The following is an 8,291-nucleotide window of genomic DNA, read 5'->3' as shown; positions in this document are numbered from 1 at the left end:
TTTTAAAGGCCACTGTGGTTATCCTTCAACTCTCCCACCTACCTATCCCAGTTTACAGCATAGTGTAGTGCAGTCTCCCTGTCCATAACAAAATCAATAATAGTTCCTAGTCTATTATTCCACAGCTTTAAGTAAGCCACTTATGGATCTTATGCAAAAAGGTGATCCATAGTTGATGAATAGGGATCAGAGTTCCACAAAAGTGTCCTTGGATATTTCCAAGCCAATACGGGAGATTATTTTTTCTGCTAAAATAGTCTACCTTGTATATACATGCAGATTTGCCTAAAGGCACCAAAGTTTGAAAAGCCATCTTTTACTTTTATGCCTGAATTAAGATGTTGTTGGTGGGTGCCAACTGTCCCTCTAAGCTGAGAGTACTCCACAATTGGGGTGTCACAATAAAGATGATCCTCTCTGACATCCTCTCACAAGCTTAATCCCCCCCCCCCTTTTTTTTGGTTGCTTTCACATTACAAGTGTTTTTATCTTGTGAACTGCACTGAGCCCCATTCTGGGAGAAAGGCAGCATAAAAATGAAAAATAAATAAATAAAATATTTCTCTTACTGACGAGAAACTGAACAGGAACCTTTAACAGATCTTAGTCATAAAATCACCGGATATCTGGAGAAAGACCTTTTTTCAAGTGTTGAGGTCTCAAGGCTTTCAATGTCATCACCAGCATCTTGAGTCCAAAAGACTATTACCAGCCTGTTCAATTCTTTAAACTGTTGTTTCAATAAGATGCTCCTGCCAGCAATTTAGCTGCTGTGTTTTGCACTAACTGAAATTTCAGAACAATCACCAAGGTCAGCCGCACGCAGAGCACACTGCAGTAGTCTAATCAGCACGTTACCAGTGCAGGAAGTACTGTGGCCAGGTTAAATATATAGAATATTAGGCCTATTACAGACTGCCAAAATAAAGCTGCTTGGGGTCTCTTTGGAGGTATGGTGTTTAAATTATGCATGGGTCCTAAGAGTCCAGAGGTTGCGCCAAAGCCACACTCCATTCCTAAGCACCGGAGTGCAGCTTTGGTGCAGCTTCCGGATTCTTAGGATGCATGCATCATTTAAGCAGCATACCTCCAGAGAGACCCAAAGCAGCTTTATTTTGGCAGTCTGTAACAGGCCTTAGATTGTTTCCTGCATAGGCATCTTAAAATGAAGCCACTTGGATATTCTGAAAGCTTTATTTAAGGGACAAGACAACACTGTGCTAAGAATGTTGGTATGCATAGCCTCTTTTATGCTGTAAAATTAGGTAGAATAGAAAGGATGTTTTGAGACAACATCTCACACTTTTTGTTGTTGTGTGCCTTCAAGTCATTTTTGATTTATGGCGACCCTATCGGGGGGGGGGTTTCTTAGCAGATTTCATCAGATGGGGTTTACCATTGTCATCCTCTGAGGCTGAGCAAGTGTGATTTGCCCAAGGTCACCCAGTGGGTTTCATGGCTCAGTGGGGATTTGAACCCTGTTCTCCAGAGTCGTAGCCCAACACTCAAACCACTACTTCACACCTGTAGGCTTTTTAAAAAGTCCAATTATGTTTCCAGAGGAAGAGCTCTTCACAATGCCAATCCAAAGGCATTAGACTGTTATTTCATTTTGAGCAGATTAATATTTGTGTGTATGAGAAAAGATGTGCAGGGGATGGGGGAGAGAAAGGAAAGAATGGGAAAAGAGGTTACAGGTCACAAAAGAAACCCTCTGAACCCCCAAATAAATTCTATGGATGAGACAGGACAAAAGTGACAAAACCACCTCTGAGAGTTTTTTTTTTTTTTGTGGGTTTTTTGGGCTATGTGGCCATGTTCTAAAAAAGTTTATTCCTTACATTTCGCCTGCATCTGTGGCTAGCATCTTCAGATTCTCTGAAGATGCCAGCCACAGGTGCAGGCGAAACATCAGGAATAGCCCAAAAACCCCACAAAAAACTATAGATACCATCCAGGAAAGCCTTCGACTCCACCTCTGAGTATTCCTTGCCTAAGAAAACCTGATGAAATTCTTGGAGTTGTCATAAATTGGCAGACAACTTGAAAGCACACATACATAGGAAGGCTATTGTTTGGATGCTCATTTGAAGAAGGACTGTATTTCAGTGTCAAGAGTGTGTAAGTTATATGCAGAAAGTTCCAGGTCCAATCCTTGGCATCTCTAGATAGAATTGGAAGAGATGCCTGCACTGACTAATTGAAACCCTGGGGAGCCATTGAGATGGATGGGTAAACTCAATACACGACAGTTCACAGGAGCATCCCTCCCCATCACTGCTTTTTTACATCTTCCTGGGTCAACATCACTCTCTTCTCAAGTGGAGGGGAAAATGCATAATGAGCGTAACCTTGCTTGAAATGTATCATAGCACTCCTTGCCAATGTTGACATGGTTCTCTGTGTCTGAGGCCTCCTGGCAATGGCACCTCCTCCATCCCATCTACAAAGAGGTCTGAGTACCATAAATATTGATTGATACCAACTGATTGTAACTTTTAAGGTTGTAGTTCTGCACACACTCTTAAGTTCTTATCCCAGGATCTACTGAGAAGTCTGAGCTTGCCTGGCCCTATCAAGTATCTGAAGTACCATCTCTTTTTCCTGAAACAAGCCCTTTATTTAACAGGAGAGTTCCTATAAACAGACCATCTGAAAGTAAACAGCATTTTCTGCCAGGGTGCAGCTTGGAGTCAGCATGCCAAACAGAATTAATTTCCCCTATTTTTTGGTTGCTTTCACATTACAAGAGCTTGGGGAATAACTCAGTTTTGGAAGTCCCTACTTCATATTTCTGTTGCTACAAATTCTTCCTATGGCATCAAGCAAACTACCTTTCCTCTCACTGTTTCTCTCCATACCCTGCCTTTGTTTCTATAACCCAGGGTTCTTGTGAAGGTGATTTAGAAAGGATGTCAAATGCTTTCAGTATGTAAAATGTCACAAACATGAAAGCAGATGGATCACTTTAAGGCCAGCCCTAGTGTTAGACAGAATGAGATGGTCAAATTCAAGTGGGATTTTTTTTCTTGACATACCGTTGAAGGGCAGCATGAATTAGAAATTTCTTTAGTTTCATCTGAGGAAGCATACCTCTAGCAATGATATGATGGTAAATTTCAAAGTTCAGGGGCTCATCAGGGCTGTCTCGAAAGCCAAAAACTGAAGGAGAGTCCTAAACAGTTGGCACCTATGTTGATCCATATCAACCAAGCATTATAGCAAGATATAGTTCATTGGGATACTTATGTTTGCTGGAAAAACCCAGATGCCTTCCAAGTGCTATCTAAAGGTGTGGTCAGTGGGATGGTGGTATCAGATGTCATTACCATCATCCCTGGTCTTTTTTTTTAAAGTGTAGTTTGACCATGTGAGTCTTGATTCCACTACACTTGGGCTGGCAAATGTGGAAGGCTAGGGGGCCACACTAGCCTCCCCTGTAGACTTTAGAGGGATGTACATCTTCAGCACACCTGCTGCCACAAACAATAAATAATGCTTTTTGCCATCAAACTTCCTCTATGGGTTACGGAGTCATTTTCTTCATGTTTTGAGGCTTCCTGGGGCCATTATAGGTCTAGGTCAAGGGGAAGCCTTTTTAACTACAGAAGGTGAGCAGAAGTCATTTTCTCTTTGCTTTTGTTTTCAAAAAGTCCTCTTTGGGGGGCTTAATTTGGTCCAGGAGGCTGCAAAATGTAGTGGAAATGCACCCGTTGTCCTGTAGTGGACATTTTTGGGCAAAACAATATTTATGGGGGGGGGAATATGACCCCTGGGGGACCTTGGGGCCACATGTGGTCCACAGACCATGTTTTGTGCATCCCTGTACTACACCATTGGTGCAGACACCAAATTTCTTGGGTTATCGTTGATGCATTCCCTAGTTCCTTCTCTTCCCCAATCTACCACAAAAATTTTAGAGAATGATTTTGGAATTTCAACTTCAAGGGTATAGCCACATGTGGCATCAAATAAGCACTTTTTAAAAACTTTCCTTTTTGTTTAGAATAAATGTTAACACTTAAATTAGCTCAAATGTACAGTTGGCTTCTAACATGCCTCTCTCCTGCTTTTCTGTCCCATAGTAAATGTAAACACATGACACTCATAGTGGGAAAGAGGTACAACGGCTTGCCTGTGTTGTGTTAAAACAGTTTATGCTTTGCTGGGTGCTGCAGTTCTGCAAACCCCCACACTGCTTAACAATGTGTGCTTGAAGTCATGCAATCCAGTGTAAACAAATATGGCTTGGGTTTTGAATAAACTGGGCATCTCTTTGTAGAATGTAACATGTAATTTCAATGAGAAACCTCAACTTCTTCTGAATTGTAATTGCTTTGCCACGTAAACCGCAGGGGAAAGACACAGCTGCACAGTGAGGAGTGTGTGTACAAGATAGAGATCAGCTGCTGAAATATATACATTTGACTGTCAAACAAGAGCAGCTTCTATGAATACCATTTGGAAGAACTCAGTGCATGGTGTTTGGTGCTGGTGTAAACCTGCCCCCCCCCCACATGCATGTTGTAATGAATTGCAAAAGGGTGTTCAAGATTTGCACTTTCGATGGCACAAATGCTACAGTTTAATGATGAAGACCCTCTTTTAGTTCAGGAACCAAATTCAATTTCAGAAGTTTTTGGAGGCCCATATTCCAGTGGTGGATAACAGAAAGGGAGTCTTAGCATGTTAATACAGTTGACACTCACTATACAAAGATTCTTTATCCATGGATTCAATCATCCACAGCTTGAAAATATTTTTTAAAAAATCAAAAAAGCCAACCTTCAGTTTGCTATTTTATATAAGAGACATCATTTTACTATGCCATTATATTTAATGGGATTTAAGCATCCATAGATTTTGGTATCCATGGGGGGGGGGTCCTGGAACCAAAACCCAGTGGATACTAAGGGTCCACTGTATTGCTATTACTGGTATTGCAAAATACTAGCATCATCACTACCACCATCATCGTTCCTCACCCTATATGAAAAGATCTTGGGCTGACATACAACTGAAGGTAATACAAACATGCCGACACAGTTTAAATCAATAAAAATAATTTAAATAAAGTCTAAATTCTGTTGCTGCATGCCTTCAAGTCATTTCTGACTTATGGCGATTCTAAGGTAGGGGTTTTCATGGAGTTTTCTTGACAAGATTTATTCAGAGGGAGTTTGCCTTTTCCTTCCTCTGAGAGAATGTGACTTGCCCAAGGTCTTCCATGGCTGAGTGAGGATTTGAACCTGGTCTCCTGTGTTCAAACCACTATACCAGACTGGCTCTCAGACTAAATGTATTCAACATAATTAACAAGTCAGATTAAAAGAGTTAAAACCCATGATCATTAGCATTTGAAATAAATCAGTGAGACCTAAAGCCTTTGGTGAACAGCTAGGTTTTCACTCAGTGCCTAAATGAAACCAGTGTTGAAGTAAATCAGGACTCTAGGAAGAAGGCATTCCACAACAGGGGTGCCAGAGCTGAAAAGACCCTCTCCCATGTCCTCACACAGTGTATTAATTGTGGGGCACAGAGGAAATGCACCATTGTCACTGCAGATCTTAATACTTGGACATCCACATATTGGGAGAGGCACTTTCTCAAATATTTGTCTCAAAAGTTCTTACTGCTAGTAAACAAGTTTTGGAAGAGGCAATTCAGCCTTTTGGAATGAGAGAAAATGAACAGAACGCAAACCAGGAAGCTACCAAAAGAGTGGGATAACAGAAAAATGAGTGTGGACATCTTGGAGAACCTAAGAAGTCCAGGTTAGTACCCCTAGAGAATCAGATCAAACCTCTTGAGGGGGCATCATTAGAAGAGTGCACGGGATATGAATGGAACTGGGTGGCCCCTCAGAGGGGGTTGAACACACAGTGGGGCTGTTGCTGCTGTCCATTCTAAGACCCCCATGACTGCCTCCCTCCACCAGTCAGGGTGCCTTTGCCATCCCTTGGCTGTGACTGCTGATGGGGGTGGGTACTGGTGCCACCCAGTAGCTCCTTTCTGGTCTGGCGGGACTGCTGACTGCTGCAACCCCACCAGCAATGGAGTCACAAGGGTGTGTGTGGTGGTGTGGCCCACACTGGATGACACCCCAGAAGAGGGTGATATTCAGTTGGGCCCTCCTCCCATGCCAGCCTGTACTTTTACTAATGAGGAGAAGGATGGGGCAGCACCGAGGGAGGCTTGTGTGCTCATAGAATCATAAGTTATAAGAGACCATAAGGGCCATACAGTCAAACCCCCTGCCATGCAGAAACTCACAATTAAAGCATCCCCAACCAGGTGGCCATCCAGCCCCTGTTTAAAGACCTCCAAAGAAGGAGACCTCATCACTCTCCAAGGCAGCATATTCTATATTCTACTGTTCAACAGCTCTTAATGTCAGGAAGTTCTTCCTAATATCGAGCTAGGCTGCTAGCTCTGCCCCCCAGTGACTCACAGAAGTGACTCGCAGAAGCCCCACTCCCTCAGCAACAAACATGCTCTCCCAAGTTTAAATTATTTTAAAAACTCACTCAATCAAAAAGGTCACCCAGAAACAGTTTTCCTTCTTCTCCCTGTGCAGGGACTCTCACTGTGCAGGGCTCCTTCCATCATGAGGGAAGTCCCAGAAGCCCTGCTCCCTGGCCCCCCTGCACTGGGTGACACCAGGTGCAGGGAAACCACTGCCCACCAGTGGCTGCTGCTGGGAAGAGGCTTCTTCTGGGTTGGTGAGTGTGCTGACCAGGCAGGAAAGTGAGTTGCATCTCTTTCTCACCAGGCCAGCAGCTCTGCCAGTCCATGAAAGGTTGTGGGTTGGAAGCAGCAGCCCACTTTCACCAGTGGGTGGCTTCTGAGTCTGGCAGGTCTGTTGGCCAGGCAGGAAAGCGATTTGCCCCCCTTTTCTGCCCAGCCTGCAGCTCCAGCAGACCCCTGAAAAGGTTGTTGAAGAGAGGAGAGGGGTATTTAAAAATTATCTGCATGGGGTGTCAAATATACTAGTTATACAACTGGGTTCCTCACCCATGCTTTAGTTGCAATCCTGCATTGAGGAGAGAATTAGTTTGAATGACCTCCAAGGTGTCTTTCAACTCTATGACTCAATTGTATCACAAGGGCTATCAGACAAGAGCAGCTGGTTAATGAAGCTGCATGGTGTGATCTTGATTTCTGGACCTCTTGCAGTTTGTTATCAATGCTTTCTTTGATTTTAGTGGTCTAGATCTGGTGCCAAACTATGTAGCACTGATAGTGGTGGAGTCTGTAGCCTGAGCTACACAGGTGATAATTTTGAATGGATCTAGAAAAGTTAACTTTTGAAAAAGAAAAGAGGTTTGACAATCATTAGTCTGCCCCTTTAAATGTGGTTGTTGCTAAACAGTTCAGTGAAAGCTGTTTTCATCAGGTGGGGTTGTTCTTGCTTGGTAAATAATTTCCTTGAGCAAATAAAATTAACTGACAGTTTGAATCAGAACTCTATCACACTATGATAAACTACTTTTGTAAATAGGACTGTTCATCAAAGGCAGTAATAGTGATTTGTTGAATACTTATTTTTATTTTGGTTTTAGATGTGACAGTTTTCCTAAACCTGATGACCTCCAGATATGTTGGAATGTAATTCATTGACCAAGCTGGGTGGGAATGATAGGAACACATCTGGAAAGCAACAGGCTGAGGAAGGTTGAACTGTCACATGGGGATCCCCTTTTAAAAAATGCATGATTCTCCATACCATGGCAATTTTGATCGATGTTTTGTACTCATGCATGATAAGTGCCAAATATTAGTGAGAACTGGTTCACACTGTTGTACTTTAGGGCTTTGGTCTCAGAGTCTCTGAAGTCTACATCTCTGAATTATCGTCTCTGATAATAGATGCTAGAGACGAAATACACTTTGGGTATGAATGCTAAGAACAAATTACAGTTGATCAGGTTGAATCCAGATGTAAATCATTCTTAGAGTAGACCCACTAAAATAAATTGAGTTTGATTCAGTAGTTTATTCTAAGTGTGACTTACGTCTAACCTATGGCACTTAATGCAGGATTGGCCTTCCAGATGATTTTGATTTGCAGTTCCCAGCATTTCTCAACATTAGCCAGGACTGGTGGGACTTGCAACCAGACATTGAGAGGACTGCTCTTTGCCTTTCCCAGCCTCCATACAGTGAATGCAATGAGTGCATTTCATGACATGAAGGCACACAACAATAATTCTGCATTTGGGAGAGGGAGACAACTCTGTTGTTATGTTGTTGTTGTTGTTGTTGTTGTTGTTGTTGTGTGCCTTCAAGTA

Source organism: Sceloporus undulatus, chromosome 4, assembly GCF_019175285.1.
Source record: "Sceloporus undulatus isolate JIND9_A2432 ecotype Alabama chromosome 4, SceUnd_v1.1, whole genome shotgun sequence".
In the NCBI taxonomy this organism is placed as follows: domain Eukaryota; kingdom Metazoa; phylum Chordata; class Lepidosauria; order Squamata; family Phrynosomatidae; genus Sceloporus; species Sceloporus undulatus.
This window is presented reverse-complemented; position numbering follows the sequence as displayed.